The following is a 20,000-nucleotide window of genomic DNA, read 5'->3' as shown; positions in this document are numbered from 1 at the left end:
CAAGGAAAATCTAAGCAAAGAGCATTTTATGTATATATATATATATATATATATATATATATATATATATATATATATATATATATATATATATATATATACATATATACTTGTGTCATATTTGTATATAATTGTACATGTGCATTATCTTATAAGAAACAGTGGATCTCGAAGTGCACAAAGCGTTTGATATTTTGTATCCGAAAGGGTTTTCAACTCGGGTTGTATATGCTACTAGGAATAACTATATATGCTTCGAGTTCCACTGTTCCAAAAAATCGGTTTACTTTCGGAAGTTTATGAATCTTTATGATGATGAAAAAAGTTTATACATACATGAGTGTGTGAATGTGTATTTGTATGTGTAATTGTGAGCTCAGAGACGACTGCTGCATGAAAATGAAGAGGTGAAGTGGGCGTAGATATACTTATTGTTACGAATCATTAATTAAATTCATTAAAAATGTATCCTTAATGATGATGAGTAAAAGTATTAAATAAATGATTATTGTAAAAAGAAATTCAAATAAGGCCATCTCGATACTAATTAAACCAAATTAAACTAATTAAACCAAATTAAAAATAGTCGCTTCCATCTTGTCTTTGGTAGTGCTTCATGTCGCTATTCATGTAGACAAGTGTGTGATATTCGTGTGTGTGTGTGTGTGTGTGTGTGTGTGTGTGTGTGTGTGTGTGCGCGTGCGCGCGCGCATGCAAGCATGTATCTTTGTGCATTTGTCTCCGACAGTTTTACCAAAGACATATATATTTTTATGCATAGAATTCACGATACTATAAGCTCACCTTTTCAAAAATATTTACTAAATGATTATATGTTTTCAAAAATTTCAAGGGAGGCAATTTCGGATTTTATTATTCATAAAAATTAACTAAAAATGCTGTGAATTAGAGTTTCAGTCTTGTCTTCAACAGAGAAATTTTTACGCCATATTCGACATCATCAGTGACACAGTCTACCCCTTTCTATTAGTGTTAGATATCCTGAGAATTTTATATATGAAAATAGCAAGTAAAATGAAATTCACGGATGTTGTCTTATGAAAACGAAATCTCTCAAGTATTGTTATTATATAACAAAGATCAGACTCACTTCAAACCGAATATAATTTTAGAGTAAATGGACTTTATTTAAATTCAGTGTTTGTCTCCCTTTCTTTATTTGGACTAGAATTGGTCATCGATTATTTAATGATGTTTCACCGTCACCAAATATATAACATGAATGAATGAATAAATAAATTAATTAAAATTTCTATAATTGAAAAATGAAGTACCTTTGCTGCTTGTTCTGATAATAATGGATATGAATAGGTCTTCAAAATTCTGAGACGTACATGTGTTTATAGATACAACTGTGTAGCTGTAAGAAGAATATATTCAAATTTCTAAGAATAATGTGAAAATAAACCATATGTTCATGTCTTTCTAGTTCTCATTCCTTTAAAATCTAGGTATTTATTGATCCATCGATCACCGTCTCAAGCAGATGAACACAGACATTCAAATCAATACAGGTATATTCATAGATACATATATGCATTTGATATAACCTATTGATATAACATGATATTATACAAAGATATAATCTCTCTCTCTCTCCATCCTTCTTCCTCTGTCTCTGTCTCTGTCTGTTTGTCTCTCTCTCTCTCTCCCTACATATATACATTGGAAGAGAGAGAGAGAGAGAGAGAGAGAGAGAGAGAGAGAGAGAGAGAGAGAGAGAGAAAGAGGAAGAGCACTGCATGAATAGAACTATATACATATATATGTAAAGATAGATAGATAAATAGAGAGAGAGAGAGAGAGAGAGAGAGAGAGAGAGAGAGAGGGGGGAGAGAGAGATGTGTTTGTATTTTTACACTTAACAGTTTTCTCAGTTTCCCGATCTGTAACTACTACTGCTGCCTATCTATCTATCTATCTATCTATCTATCTATCTATCTATCTATCTATCTATCTATCTATCTATCTATCTACCTATCTATCTGTCTAACCTGATCGTTCTGTATTTCTATCCATCAATCTACTTATCTATCTACATTTACTATATGTGTATATCTATCTTTCTGCAAATCTATGTACATATATATATGCGCTCGAGTACGTGTATATGTATTTATATATTTACTACATGTATGTATGCAAGTACGTATGCATGTATGTATGTATGCATGCATGTATGTGTTTTTCTGTGTATGAGTGTGGCCCAATGTAGTTTGGGAGACATACATCTGCCCTGCGAGATATGCACTGTTCCCTGGAGGCCCATTAGTCTATACAGCGTTCTCAGTTCAATTTAAAACTTTTGTCAGGCTTACATCCCTTTCTTTCGTTGCAGACATCTATACTAATTAAGAAGGCAGTCTCTGATGACAGGCTGAAATCTTGGCATTGCAATTTCTATGCGAAGAATTTTATATGAGTCCTCCGCTAAGGCCACCATTGACAGCCACACACATCTCGCATACAGCTTCTCGTAGGCACACACATACACACGCATGTATGATGCGTGCATTTATATATATATATATATATATATTTAAATGCATTTATATATATATATATATATATATATATATATATATATATATATATATATATATACGTTTGTGTGTGCGTGCGTGTACATATGTGTATGTATACATATACGTATATTCGTGCTTATTTATGTACGAATGCTTGAGTGTGTATGTTTGCGTGTAATCCTAGAACAATATACACATATTCGGTAGACATCAGCACGCATAAACACATACACATGTGTACACATACATACATATTAAGGTACACACACGCACACACACACACACACATACACACACATACACACGTACAGATGCGATACAATTAGAAGACAGACAAATAGGCAGGCAGACAGACGGACAGAGACAGATAAACTTGATTTAGTCTTTGTTTTCCCAAAATACAGCATCAACAATAATATCAACAATAATGATGATGATGATGATGATGATGCTTTCGTTTATTGCTGAGGCGGACCCGATATGTAGGAGACAGCAAATATGCGAAATAGATAAGAATATAACATACAAGAAACGGTGTGTGTGTGGGAGGGGTCACATTTTGTAATAGTATGAAACCAACTTAATAGTATTAACGAGAGATTAGTAAATGAATAATATTAATTATCATTAGTATATTACGTAAAAATAACTAAATACTAAATACTAAATGCAGAACAATTACAAAGATTTTCAGAGATTTCCAATCCCTGTGTACATAACGCTGGGTTAACCAATGTCAAGTGTCTTTTCCTGTAATGTCTTCCGCGCTCTCGTCTGCTCTTAAGTTATGTGCTCTGTTTAAACACGCCAATATCATCACTGTTACCCATCTTTAATAAAACACTAACACCATCGTTTTTAACCGTACTTTCCTTTTTCACTTTTATTTCAATAAGTCAATAAGACTGAAAGAAAGCCCTTTATCTTCAAGCTTTTCAACTGCATCTTTAGCCAATAACTACTGCACAATACTAGACTATCTGATGTTTCACCTAGCAAAGGAAGACGCTGATTCGGTTTTCACAATAAATTCAGTTGGTAATTGTTTCAGTCTAGCATGTCATAAAAACTGGGTATGATATATCTTCAACTCGGTCGTTTACTCCCGTTTGCACCTCGGTCATCTTCGGTTTTTGGCGTCTTCAACGCGACCATGCCTGTAGACAATATTATTCTGAACAAGCGATGCTCTCTACACTGAGCCAATGATGCCTAGAAATTAGCCATACTACCCTATCGGTCTGTAATAGAAAATACTACTCACATCGTTCCCAATCTATTATTTGAAATAATGTCCGTTAACTCACGTTAGATTGAAAGGGTTGGCTTTTCAGCTTTTCTATCAGTTATATCGTATTGTCTGGCTGGTAGAAAGGAATAAGCGTCTTGCATCGTGCCAAATATCATAGGCCCAATTACGTTCTATGTTTGATCCAGAACTCCACTTTCGTCAAAGTGATGACATTCTGAAAGACGTGTCTCACACACAGACGGCGAGCCAGCCGCTTCAACGCTGTTTTCATTTAGGAGTATATACCGAGGTGTTAGGTTTAGCGCCTGTCTCTATAACATCAGCCACTGCACGTTATTTTGTGGGCGTCAAATGCAGATGAACGTTCTGATGGGTTATGTAATAAATAAATCTCTATAAGAAGATTGCTAGACAGACAGAAAGAGACGATCCTGTAGTTTTCTTGCTGTACAATATCTTGTATTAATCTTTATTGATAATGCTACAATTACAAATGATGTCTAGTATTTTAAGTAATAACTCCATAACTACTGAAAGACAGAGAGCTGATAAGTTTTGAAACAAAACCTGCAAAAAGAAAGTAAATATAAAAATCAAAGAATTAACGACTTAAGTAATACTGAATCCCTACACCACCACCACCACTACCACCACCACCAACGCCAACACCACCAACACCAATCACATATACAGTCTCTGAAGTGAACATCGTATTGTTACAGATTACTGAAATGTTGGATGTGACATGGCAGACACTAGAAATGCTTTTAGACAAGGACACCAATTAGCGTTGTAGCAATGCGCAAACTTTACTTAAGTTGGAAGTATTCAGTAATTGATAGTATCAAAAGTCTACTTTTCAAAGCTTACATTGAAATAGCTCGGAAATGAACGGTTAATTGCAAGAACGCAGACTTTCTCAGATGATAACATCTTAGATTGAAAAATAATTAATTTTTATTCGACGTGAACACCAAATTATATAACGGGGTATATTATGAATCACAGTAATAATGCAAAAGAGCCTTAACTTTCTGAAAAGTTTTGCAGAAAACATACATTTTCACCAGTTAATGATTAATGCAGTCAGACAGAAAATTAGAGGTAATATAACTGTTGTCTTTACCAGTTGGCCGACGTTGAGTGCAAATAACTCTTGCGTTGTGGGTTACCTCTTTTAAAAATGTAAGAAGAAAGCGAAGGAAAGGAAAGCCAACTCAGACTGCTAACACCCAGCCTTATCACCATCTAAATACAGACATGTAGTATCGTCTACTCCAACAATGGATGCTCCGAACAACAACTCAAGACGCCTGAAGAATCTTAGCTTTGCCAGCCACAGTCGGAGAATAAAGCTTGCAAAACTCAAATTACTGTTGTTCGTGACCAGAAACAACAAAACCAGGGTACTGGAGAAACGTCTTACTCTGGCAATCCCAGTATTTTCCGAAATTCACTATTGCAAATACGCAGAGAGGCATGGAGAGTATCGAAGCTTATGGTCTCACTAGTAGCTATTTCATTTATGCTGATTGATCTAAGTACCCTTCCTTCGGAACCGACGCAAGTTCCCTATATTGAGGTAATCCCCTCCAAATATGGCCAAGCAGGATTACAAAACAGAAATTGGAAAACGCTGTTTAGTCTACAAAGAAAGCTACCGGGAAATCCTGCTCCACTGCACACAGTCATGTTCTCTTACCTTAATTTGCACTGTTTACCTTCAAGAGAACAGTGCAGATAAGAAGATGATCTGTATGCTCCTATTCTAGTAATTGTTGTCGCTGTGGTGGTTATTTTTCATGCACTCGTTTGCACAGTAATTTGAATTAGTAATATCTACAATATTATCTTACATTTCATTAAGTGTCTTCATACATATATGCATGTGTTACGCTGTAAACGACCTGAACTATTGAACGAAATCGAAGGCAAAACGAATATGTTTAGCACAAACAACAACGAGCAAGTCTATATAATCTATAGAAATTTATAGAAATTCGAACATTTATAATAGGGATTATTCTGTGACCCCTGAAATTAATAATAATGTATATAATTCTGCTACGTTTTAATGGCTGCAAGATTGAGTAAAATGCTTAAAACATTTCTTTCAGTTTCACATTCTGAGTTTAAATACCACCAAAGTCGATTTTACTAGTGATCCTTTCGGGGTCAATAAAACAGGTTCTAATCAATCACTGGAGTCAATTCAATCGATTAGCCGCCTCCATTAAAATTTCAGGCATTGTGGCAATAGTCGAAAAGATTATTTCGAAAATACGGATTGAGATGACAGAACTGTTAGCGTGTTTGACAATATGCTTCGTGACATTCTTCCAGCTAAGTCCAAATTCTCCTGAGGTCGTGTTTGTCCTTCATTCTTTCCGGGTTGAAAAAATAAATATCAACTGTGTATTGTGGGCCACGTAATTGACTAATCTCTTCCATCAAATTTCAGGCCTTGTATTTTAGGAGAAAGAATTACTCTACTAGTTACTCAGTAACATAGTGTAGATGTTCGAGTGACACGTTTTTGAACAATTTTATTTATGAAACGATAAGTAAAGATTTGGAATTTTTAGCATAACGAAATAATTTATTTCAAATAAAATTATTTGTGCATGAAAATATACAACACAAAAGAAAATAACATTTAGAGTTCATTATATTTCCACAGATTCCCCTCTCTGTTAATAATACCAATTGATAATAGTAATAAAACTAATAATGATGATAGTACTTATAATTAGTATTGTTTTCTTCTCTCGGAATGAGGCCCGAAATTTTGGGGGAGGGGGTAGCAGACGATTAGATCGACCCTAGTACGCAACTGGTATTTAATTTATCGTCCCCGAAAGGATGAAAGGCAAAGTCGACTTCGGCGGAATTTGATCTCAGAACGAAAAGACAGAAGAAATACCGCTAAGCACTTCGCCCAGCGTGCTAACGTTTCTGCCAGCTCGCGGCCTTTAAATATAATCAATATTATGATGATGATGGTGAGGACGATGAGGATGAGGATGAAGCCCAAGATAATTTTTTAACACTATGCACAAAATACTTCAGAACTCTAACATCAACATATTAATTACTACTACTACTACTACTACTACTACTACTACTACTACTACTACTACTACTACTACTACTACTACTACTACTACTACTACAATCACCACCAACACTAACGCTACAACTACGACCACCTCCTCCACCACTGCTACTGCATATAAAATTTATCATGGTTAAAATTATGAAAATAATTATAACAAGAATAATAACTATTTTAACATGTTAATTATCACAAAAAAATGTGTATTTATTTGCCACAGGGGCAGAATTTTAATTAGACTAATTCTAATAGTAATCATATTAATTTATATTAATTGAATTATTAAGACAAGATGATGAAGTTGATAACGATGATGATGATAGTGACACGTACAAAAATAATAATAATAAAATGAATGGCAATTATATAACCGGAAATAGTATTGATAACATTAATAACGATAATAATAACAATAATATTGACAATAATAATAAATGATATGCTGAAGTAAACCATGATGATGATGATGGTGCGATCAATGGTGACGATGATGATCATGATGGTGATGATGAGTACGATGATATTGGTTTCGAATTTTGTCACAAGGCCAGCAATTTCGTGGAGAGATGGTGAGTCGATTATATGATATTGACCCCAGTTTTAAAATGACACTTATTTTATCGAACCCGAAAAAGCGGAAAGGCAAGGTCGACCTCGGTAAAATTTGAACTCAGATCGTAAAGATGGGCGAAATACTGCCAATCATTTACTCCGGTGTGTTAACGATTCGGCCAGCTAGCCGCCTGAAATTTGAGGAGAGGGGACTAGTCGATTACATCGATCCCAGACTTTCACGGATACTTAATTTATCGACCTCGAAAGGATGATATGCAAGGTCGTCATCGGCGGAATTTGAACTGAGTACGTAGTGATGGGCGAAATACCGCTGCACATTCCGTCAAGCGTGCTAACGATTCTGCCAGCTCACCGCCTTTATATAATAATAATAATAATAATAATAATAATAATAATAATAATAATAATAATAATAATAATAATAATAATAATCGTAAAAATTGTAGTAGTGGTAGTACTAGTCGTCGTCATCATCCCGTCGTCATTTTAGAAGTAGAAATAGTAGTAATGGTAGAGTTGGTGTTGGTAGTGGTAGTAGTCGTTATAGCGGTGGTGATAATAATAGTAGTGGTGGTGATAGAGAGAGTAGTAGTATTACTGGTGGTGGTAATGTTGGTTGTGGTTGTGGTGGTGATAGCATTAGTAGTAGAATTAGTAGTGGTTGTGGTGATGATGGTTGTGGTGATTGTAGTAGTAGTTGCTGTAGTAGCGTTGTTGGCGGGGGTATTAGTAGTTACAGTAGTAGAGGTGATGGTGTTAGTGGTGATAGTAGCAGTTGCAGCAGCAGCAGCAGCAGCAGCAGCAGCAGTTGCAGCAATAGTAACAATAGTAGTAACTCATTCTTTAATTGCCAGCACCCCCCCAAAAAAAAAACACGAAAGCAAAATTAAAATCAGCCCCCCCCCAAAAGACAAATCATGAAATGATACACTACAATAGTATATATATATATATATATATATATATATATATATATATATATATATATATATATATATAAAACAAATAAAGCAAAAAAACATTTTCCTTGACAATAGTAACAATTATAAAAAGAAAAAAAGAAAAAAAGAACCAGAGGAATATTGGCCAACTGAAATGTAAAATGGCGAATTTTTGCTGTCAACGTCAAGATACAGAAGCCTGTAAATCAGGCAGTGAGATGCAGCGGAGAGGACTTTTCCCAAAATTATGGTAATAAGTGACACCTTACCATAAACCAAATTCTTGTTAGTTGTCATTATCACCGTTGCTGCTGTTGTTGTTGCTGTTATTTGTCCTGATAAATTCTTGTTATTGTTGTTGTTGGCGTTGATTTTGTCGCTGCTGCTGTTAAGTTTCCTTCATAGAATTCTTGTTGTTATTGATGTTGTCGTCCTCGTCCTCGTCGTCTTCGTCGTCTTTGCTGCTGTTGTTATTTTTCTTAATGGAATTGTTATTGTCGTCGTTGTTTTGTATTGTCTTCTTATTTTTATTGAATTAATTAATGTACTTCTTTTTGTTTTTGTTTTTCTTTTATTTTTCCTTCTATTTGTCTGTCTGTTTGTCTGTCTACTCCCTTCATAATCTCATTCGTCAATCACAAAGACTGTTACCCAAGGCAACCGTCTACAAGATCTCTGCTGCATTACAGCACCTGTTCCAAGAATTTTTCAAATACTATTTATTTCTTAATTGTCTCCAATACATCACGTGGCTGTCTGCTGTTACAGTGGTTGCCAACCCCTTTCCTTTCTCTTAGTTATTCCGTCTGCCAAAGATATTGAATAATTTAGAGTACAGCCTTTCTATTCTATTATCATATGTATGTAAATATGCATCTGAGCATGTGTATTTCTGTCTATCTATCTATCTATCTATGAATCTGTGTGTCTATCTATATATATACATACATGTATACGTACATACATACAAACATACATGCATATATATATATATATATATATATATATATATATATATATATATATATATATATATATATACAGAGAGAGAGAGAGAGAGAGAGAGAGAAAGAGAGGGAAAGAAAATATATTCTTATATATGCGTATACGGGTGTGCATATGTATATATATATATATATATATATATATATATATATATATATATATATATATACATATATATATATATATATATATATATATATATATATATATATATATATATATACGTATGTATATATGTATATATACATGTATACATATATATATATATAAGTATATATACATATATATATATATATATATATATATATATATATATATATATATATATATATATATATATATATATATTATTTATTTATGTGTTTAAGCCAAGTGGCTGCGGTCATGCTGGTGCACCACCGTGAATATATATATATATATATATAATATGATTTTGCATATATACGTACATGTATGTACATGCCTACATCTACATGTATATATAGATGCATATCTGGGTACATGACGTTGCAAAAGAAACCTGGACAAAATGATAAACAGAGTACAGAAAACACACGTATATATACATACATATATAGGTATATATCATAAACAGCGCACATGCATGTGTATGCATAGTTATATAAATATATATTCATGAATACAGATTTACACACACACACACACACACACACACACACACACATATATATATATATATATATATATATATATATATATATATATATATATATATACACACATATGTGTATCTGTGTGTGATAGTGTGCGTGAGTATGTGCGCACGCAAGCGTGTGCACATCTATGTATTTGTCTTTGTCTCTCACCAGTGTTTGATAACCAATGTCGGTTTGTGCTTACATCCCAGTCACTTAACGTTTCTTCATGAGAGGCTTATGGAGTAAATACAAGGTTTTAAAGATATAAATTCTAGTTACGATTAGTTCGACTAAAATACTTCAAGGTGGTATTGCAGCATGCCCGTAGTCCAAATATCTGGGACAAGAAAATATAGATAAGATAAATAATAAGCATAAGATAAATAAGTACAAGGGTGAGAAACACTTTTGATGTGGCAGGTTTAGATTCATAGGGAAAACAGAAAGACAGGAGAGATTGGAAAACAACATATCAGAAACATGATGGTGATATCTCCTCACTTCTATTTCATACAACAATAGATATTACACATGCTAATATATATATATATATATATATATATATATATATATACACACATATGTACATATATTTATATAATATATATATGTATGTATTTATACTGTTTTACTTTTTTACTCTTTCATTCATGCAGTCGTGATCATGCTGGAGCACAGTCACATATATAAATGTGCCTTTGTGTATCTATATATGCATGTATGCACATATGTATATGTATGTATAAATACGTGCATATATATATATGTATGTGTTTATGTGTGTGTATGTATATGTGTAGGTAGATATTTGTCTGCATATAAATACATGTAAGTGAATAATAACAAGATATGTATATACATACATACATGTATATATAATGTTTGTACATGCATGTGTGTGTATATATATATATGTATATATGTAAATCTGTATTCATGAATATATATTTATATAACTATGCACACACATCCTGAGTGGCTTCCTACCAGGAAAATTTACATGAACAAATTCTTTTCGGTAACAATGCCTGAAGCGGTCGGAATTATTCCAGAAACACGGTTCATTTTCAATTTTCTGTTGAAGAATAGGGCTTTGTACAACGGAATTACATCACAATACTTCAAAGATATTGTTTAACCATAGAATACTGAAGACGTTTACATTGGCAGTGTGGTTGTGGCACAAAGACCATTCTTCATGGAAGATGCACCAATAAGTGTTCCAAAAAAGCATGTTATTTGGTCATTTTCTCTAGACATATAGAGTTTTATGCATCGAAAATGCACACATAAAAGACCTTGTACATTGCTGCATTTTCTGACACCAGAAACATTAAAATTGCAACATAGATTAGAAGCAAATCCAAATATTGCCCAAAATTACCTCAAAATTGTGCGACACGACCTCGTTTTTGAGGTTATTTTTGTAGTAAAAAAGTGCTGTTGCGCAATAAAGATATTTTATTTGGCTGTGTGCGATTTGAATGTGAGTTGTAGATTTTGACTTATGAGGTATCAAAAGATTCAGTAATCCTTCGGCTAGCAAATAATGTCTGTTTTTGGCACAACATCGCATTTTTACTACAGTATATACATATATATATGCATACTTGCAAACATTCACACATACTCACAAATACATATACATCTGCATTGTAAACATGTATGTAATTACAGGCTATCTTAGTCGTACTACACAACTTTGTCTAAAGCATGTATTTAGTAATGTACAAATATACAATTGAATGTACATGGGGAAAGAACGGTGCGTTTTGCTATTATTCATTGTAGCAGAGCATATTATGCCATATAAAAATTACAAAAGGCAAATATTAAAAAAAACCCAAGCTGGTATATCATGTCTTTGAAATCGAACTCATCACTTTGAGCCCAACACCTCAGCAATCAGTTTACATGTCTTGAATCATACCTCCATGAACACACTGATCCATCCATACCTACATGTTTCAGGACATTTACTCGAAATTGGACCTTCACAGTGAGCTTATGCACTATCATACACGCATAGATACATAGATACATACATACACACATACATATACATATATATATATATATATATATATATATATATATATATATATATATATATATATATTCATATGTGAATGTAGTGTATATATATATATATATATATATATATATATTTATAAATGGATACGCATTTCAACATCATAATGATCTGTTACACGAAATCAAATTATTCTGCGATTAATATTCTCGATCAAGTAATCAGAAATGCCTTAAACTAATAAGCTAATTAAAAAATAATTTAAATATTATATATATATATGCGTACACATATATGTATGTACAAATATGTATGTACAAATATATACATATATATATATATATACATATATATATATATATATATATATATATATATATATATATATATATATATATATATATATATATATATATATATATATATATATATATATATATATATATATGGATACTCTGATATATAAATCGTATAATTGCATCTAAATGTGCTTATATATATACACACATATACATACATACATACATACATACATATATATATATATATATATATATATATATATATATATATATATATATATATATATATATATATATATATATATGTTTATAATTATATACACGCGCATATAATTCACTTTGCTTGCAGTGTATATATTATTCGGTGAAAACAATGAATGAATATTCCGAAATTCAAATTAAAAATTATTGATCTTTCTTTGAGAAAATAGTCGAAAAATTTCACTGCTTATCAGGTCAAGGATTTTTACTTTAAATTATCTTCGTTTACCACAGTGAAATATTTCTCAGAGATTTTCTACTGAATCTGTATAGCTCATTAGTGACTATTTCGCGTATTTTACATTACGAACTTTTTCACTTACTGGATATATATAGAGATATATATTAACTCTCCTGTGTGACCCTTCTGTCCGGCATTTCTTCAAATGTTCAGGTTGTTCACAGGATGAAGTTAGCATCTAGATATAATTACATGCATACGTATATATTAACACACATACCTCTCACTCACTTTCTCTCTCTCTCTCTCTCTCTCTGTATATATATATATATATATATATATATATATATATATATATATATATATATATATATATATATATATATATATATATATATATATATATATATATATATATATATATATATATATATATATATATATATATATATGTATATATATATATATATATATATATATATATATATATATATATATATATATATATAAACTTTACTATTCCCACGAGCAGGATGCACATTCCGAACATTAGATCAATTTTTATTTTTTGTGAAATACATTCGGAACAACAGCTCGGAGAAAGCAGGATTACACAGATGATAGTATCCTGTGAAAATGAGGGATTATTGAAAAACAATTCAATAGAAGATCTGTGGCTAAAAGTGATGCATTGCAGATGGATAAAAGCGATAAGATGTTAAACGATATCGTTGTTAAAAGAAACACCAATCTAAAATGTTATCAGATAAAAGAAAGAATAGACTGAATAGACAAGAGTTCAGAAAATCAATGAAGGAAATTTATGTTTCCATTGAAGATTTAAATCTTTAAGTCAAAAGAGACAATAAAAACAACAAAGAATATCATATTCAATAATACAGGGACCTTGAATAAAAGTATATAAGTTATTACTTTACGTATAATTTTAATCAGTTTAATTAAACTCTTTTCATTCAGAATAGTCCCCCACTTACTGACGCTACATCTCACAATGCATTTATCAAGTTTTGAAACCCCTCTGGAATGCAATTTTGGGGCCATCGAGCAGCCCTCGTAATGATTATTAAAATTTTTTTTTTGTGATGTGTTCTATCACCTGACATGAGCGTCTTTTCAAAGAGGATTGCAAATCTCAGGACATAAGAAAACAACAATGCCTGCAGGCCCCGAATTCGAAGAGTAGGGCTATTGAAAGATCCGGGTCATCTTGTGCTTTGCCACTTTCTTCTCACTGTCTTTAACAACCTCCTCAGTACATCTGACAACGTGGAACAACTCTTGATAAACGGTGTCCTTCTTGTCAAAACGATTTTCCCCATCATATTCCTATTTGAGCAATTGGGACGTGTTGCTATTTGAACACTGCAGTGATAGTCCACCTGTGTATGGCACTTGTCTATTTGTTTCGACAGTTTCCAAAAAGAATTATTAGCAATATAATAAATAATCAAATAGTCTTCGACTGACGATGATTTAATTGTTTTTCTTTATCTCCCTGCAGACACGATACAAATGTTATAACACTTCCAAGCATTTTCAATTTTTCTCTTAAATCCTTGTGGCACAAATTCCCACAGAAGCCAACTTCCCCGGAAGCTTCACGGTCAGTTAGGTGTGGTCGCTAGTGTACTTTCACAATGTGATTCACATCTGTTATCGGGAAATGTTGTCCGGATTTGATACGTGTTCGGTGAATGTTCTACCTGAATCGAAACTCTGCTACCATTTATGTCATTGCGTATGGCTCGAACTCTTCACTCCATAGATTTGTTCCAATATTCGAAAAATGTTCGTAACCTGTGTTTCCAATATGAAACAGAATTTCACAAAAACAAGTTGATCCTCCAGATATTAAATTCTTCAATTTGCAGTAAACCGCCATGCAATTTGGCTATACTTTTACTCTAGCATATTGATAACTAACTGGCGTGAATAAATTGGTTATTATTAAAATAAAGGATCGGATATTAAGGGTTCAAGGTCGAATAAACGCATTGCAGTATTTCTTGCGGTTCGTTACTTCCTTAATTTAAATCCCACGAAGATCAACTTCGCCTTTCATTTCTCCGGGGTCGATACAATAAAGTAACACTTAAGCTCTAAGATCTATGTCATCGACTAAACCCTACCCTCGAAAATTTCTGGCTTTGTTGCTTAAATTACGAACCATTATTAGGCAATGGTTTAATAACAGCGTTATAGTCACAAACAGTTTGATGTAACTGGTCGGAACGGCATTTTAAGTGTACATAGTTGTATTAACATATTATTGTTTAGATTGAACTACTGGAAAATATATAAACAACATACAATCATTTTACAAATGATATTGTATACATTTCTCATACAGTGTAGTAATTAAAGATTATTATTGAACTTTCGAATCGTTGCCATTAAAAAAAAAAAACGAGCAATTTCAGATGGAATAGGATTTTAATATTTATATAAAATTAGAAAATTTTGACATTTAAATTAATATTTTTTTATGGAAATAATTGTTAAATTTTTTAATATTTTTAATTACGATATTAAACCTTTGGCAATTTAACCTATAAATATTTACTATTTGGAATCATTTGGAATAATTTGGAATGATAGTTAACCTTTTGTAATTTGAATAATAAACATTGTTTGTCAAAATGAAAGCTTATACGATTTTTCGCCGTATTTCTGATATCTTATTTCGTTAGTTGAAAAGTATGAAATAATTTGTGAAATAACACTCTTAGCGAAATATTCTTAGTGAAAGTTATACCGAATACTTATTTTGAATACGTTTTTAAGGAAGGTTTAATCGATTAAATTTATGATTCGGCTTTCGAAGGATGAAAAGCAAATTCAATCTTGGTATGCCGACAATAAGTAAAGGAAAGTAACGTTCGTATAAATATGGTTTCAAATTATGGCACAAGGCCAGAAGTTTTTGAGGGGAGGAGGGGGGCTGCACGATTACATCACCGCCAGTGTTCAACTGATACTAATTTTATCGACCTCAAAATGATGAAAGACAAAGTCGACATCGGTGAAATTTTCGGGTAAGCATTTTGTCCGGCGTGCTAAGGGTTCTGCCAGCTCACCCCTTAACTATGTGTATCATTCCAGACACAGTAACAATTCTAAGAATCTAATGTCATTCATCTGAAAAGAATACCAATTATTGAGTTCATGTTTATTTCAGAATAATATTCATTTCCGATTTTGGCACAAGGTCAGTAGTTTCAGAGAGGGCGCTAAGTCGGCTACATAGACCCCAGTACTCAACTCGTACTTATTTTATCGACCCCGAAAATATGGAAGGCAAAGTTAACCCCAGCGTCATTTGAACTCCGAACGGAAAGACAGACGAAATGCCGCTAAGTATTTCGTCTGGCATGCTAACGATTCTGCCAGTTCACCGCCTTATTTCAGAGTAATATTGAAAATAGGGATCACACAATTTTGGAGAGATTGCAGTATATTTTACCCCTTGACTCAAATGAGAGCAATACTTACAAGTGTTTTGGATGAACCTACTGATTTGGAGTTTTCCCTTTTAAGAGAGTCTGCTTTCATTTTGACTAAGTTTGTTTCCTATCTGACAAATACCACTACCAAATTAATCAACCTTAACGCCTTTGCGGGATTATATCCGAAATTTATTGAAGCGTATGACGGCTTATTACATTTTCTAGAGGTTCTAATCATCTCCTGGGTTATTGCTTTGACAATATATCAAAACAAAGACAGTCTTAAACGAACAGGATAATCTCAGATCTCTAAAGACCAATAATGTGTAGCAGTGCCTTGTTACACTTGAACACTTTGATAAAAGCTATAGTGCTACGTTTGATAATTAATACAGCCTTCAGTAACGGTTTGGCAATGAATTGAGCCTTAATACAGTAACTTGGTATGCTAGAAATAGCAGCCATATATCTCTCAACTACCACCTTCCACGTTTCTGAAGTGACACCTTGTAAATGACTTTATTACATAGGAAGTACTCTATGATGAAATGGCGGTGTTTTTGGAATTAGGATAAGTAACAACCACAAAATAACAACAAGTGGGTTGACACGAGATGGTACGAACTTACCCTGACTTGTACTTGACAGCTGGAGGCACGCTGGCGGAATCATTGAAGGGTAAAGGTCCCCTTCTGTCATGAATGACCGTGGGATTGCTCCTAGAAAATTCCCCTACGAGGAACAAGTCCGGGCATGGTTGTCTATGGGAGACCAGCAGTCGCCCATGCAAACCAGCCTCCCCACTCCACACCACCGATGCTATTCAAGGGAAAGGCAAAGGCCGATACACCTACGCTCCAGTGACGCCGCAACTCAGTTCTACAGCTGAGTGAACTGCAGCAACGTGAAATAAAGTGTCTTGCTTAAGAACACAAGACGGTAACATTAAAGCGTTGAAAAAGGATTTGCGGTATTTGTTTCGACATTTTGTATTCATAGTTCACCCTAAGGTGACCAATCATGTATTGGAGTTGATGTAATCGAATTACATCCTCACCTCAAAAGTACTGTCCTTGTGGTTAAATTAGAAACGAAACAGTTATTTCCCCTGAAATAAGGAGGTGAGCTGGAAGAATCGTCAGAGCCGCGGAAAAAATGCTTTGTTGAATTTGCACATGCTCTGTACTTTTTCAGTTCAAATCCCTCCGTGGTCCTTTGCAATTCATCATTCGGGGGAGAGATAAAATTAAGTAAAATCAAATACTGGGATCCAAACTTGCTGTCATCGTCGCTTAATTAGAAACCATCATTAGAACTAGGTTTAATGCAGATGAGCCACAGATATATCATCACAGATATTCAATCTGGGACCACGATTTATCAAGGACTACATTATTTAATATAGTCTACTTGTTTTAAAAAATCATACTTGATTTAAAAGCGATTTCGCTGCAAATTTTAAGAGGTCGAGCAACCAGGAATAGTCTCCTCTTAAGGTATATTATGGATGGACCATTCGTTTTATGTCATGGAATATAACACCATACACAAACACCTTACAAATTTTCCCTTCTGTATATTTTTTCTTTACTTTCAAATTTTGGCACAAAGCCAGCATTTATAGGGGAACATGTTAGTCGATTACATGGACCCACAGTGCATATATTTATTTCTTTATTGTCCACAGGGAGGCTAAACATAGAGGGGACATACAAGGACAGACAAAGGAATTGAGTCAATTACATCGACCCGAGTGTATAACTAGTACTTATTTAATCGACCCCGAAAAGATGAAAGGCAAAATCGACCTCGGCGGAATTTGAAATCCGAACGTAACGGCAGACGAAATACCACTAAGCATTTCGCCCAGCGTGCAAACGATTCTGCCAGCTCGCCGGTATATTATATCGACCCTGAAAAAATTAAAAGCAAAACGCAACTTCATCCAAATTTGAACTCAGAACATAAAACCGGATAATATGGCGCTAAACATTTGTCTCCGGCGTGCTAACGATTCTGCCTGCTTGTCACCTTCTTTCGCTTTCTCAGTAAGTAGTTAAACGATCACTAATTAACATGAGTTTAATGCAGGAATATAAAGATTTGTTGAAGGCACCTATCCATGATACAGTCACCCATTTTGTTACAGATTAAATAAAAAAAATACCTATAAAACATTACTGTTTTCCGGCTCTACTAATGAAAGTCTCATTAACTGTAATACAGTTGTGCTATAAAGCTATGATACATAAAATACATGTAGTAGTATATTCAAGTTTGTCCCATTTTCAGGTAGAGAGCAATATTCTTTCTGCTACATATATAAGATTCATAAACTGCATTCTACGTCCTAAATGAAATTTCTGCAATTTTAGAACATTCATTCCTGTAGTAAATATGAAACTGATTGTACACATGTCAGATATACTCTCATAGATTTCTGATTAAATTTACAGTACGAAATAAACAGTGAAAGCATAAAAAGTGAATGTTTTTCGATATAAACTGAAATACGTATTCTAATTGTAAGCTTTGAATAAGCATGCAAGGCCACAACTTTGCCAGTGTTTCAATGACCCCCTCCATAATGATTTTCTAATCATATTGAAATTAAAGTCTTGATATACATAATGGACCGACCCGGGTGGTAGAGATTTAGGAAATTGAATACCGATATTTAGTACGGCGTCCAATAGACTATGCCGTTATATTCACACTAATATAATTAATAGATAAAATTTTCTCTATATAAAAGAATATTATTTTCTTTGTAAATGTCTCTATAGACACTATATTTTCAAAGGAGAGATAAAAGGGCATCATGTCTTTCATCAGGCCGTTCTTATTGATATTAGTGTCATATGTAAAGTGAAAAATAGTCAACCTGGTTCATGTACTGATCTGTCTTGATTTTCAAGAACCATGTTGAATATTTATACTTATAGTTATGCGAAGAAACTGTAATCTCGCTTATAAACCAAGATCTCTTGATTTGTGAGAAATGCATAAATACTTTTATCTATGCACTTCGCCTTTTGTAATCGTATTTTATCGTCGTGGTTGCGGCTAGCTATGTCTGCCGACAGCTATTCGATAACGATCGAGATATTAAAATATACCCCCTTGTGGCATATCAAGGTCAAAAACTATGAAACCTGCGGGTCACACCAGGTTTTTGCAGAGAAATTTTCTTAAGGAGTAGGACTTCGAAATATGATATAAAAGTTGTTGGGTTTCATGCAAAATCAGTACCAATATATATTGAGCGAGGAAGAGAAAGGCGGAAAGCTTACAGAATCGATAGCACAACTGGAAAAATGATTAGCGGTATTTCGTCCCTCTTTACGGTCTGAGCACAATTCTGCCGAGGTCGACTTTGCCTTTCATCTTTTTGGGGCCGATAAAATAACCCCTTCCCACTAAAATTGCTGGCATTGTGCCAAAATTAGTGGCTTCGTGGTTTGATTTATCCGCTCGCAATCGGAAGGTCGTGGGTTCGATATCTAGTGGCGCGTTGTGTCTTTGAGCAAGATACTTAATTCACGTTTTGCCAGTTTTCTCATCTGGCATTTGTAATTCGAAAGGTCAGCCGTGCCACATTCTGTGTCACGTCGAAACTTCCTGTGGTGTACTCAACCACTTGCATGTTAATTTCATGAGTAG

The sequence above is a fragment of the Octopus bimaculoides genome, chromosome 13, assembly GCF_046866305.1.
Source record: "Octopus bimaculoides isolate indiv1 chromosome 13, ASM4686630v1, whole genome shotgun sequence".
NCBI lineage: Eukaryota > Metazoa > Mollusca > Cephalopoda > Octopoda > Octopodidae > Octopus > Octopus bimaculoides.
This window is presented reverse-complemented; position numbering follows the sequence as displayed.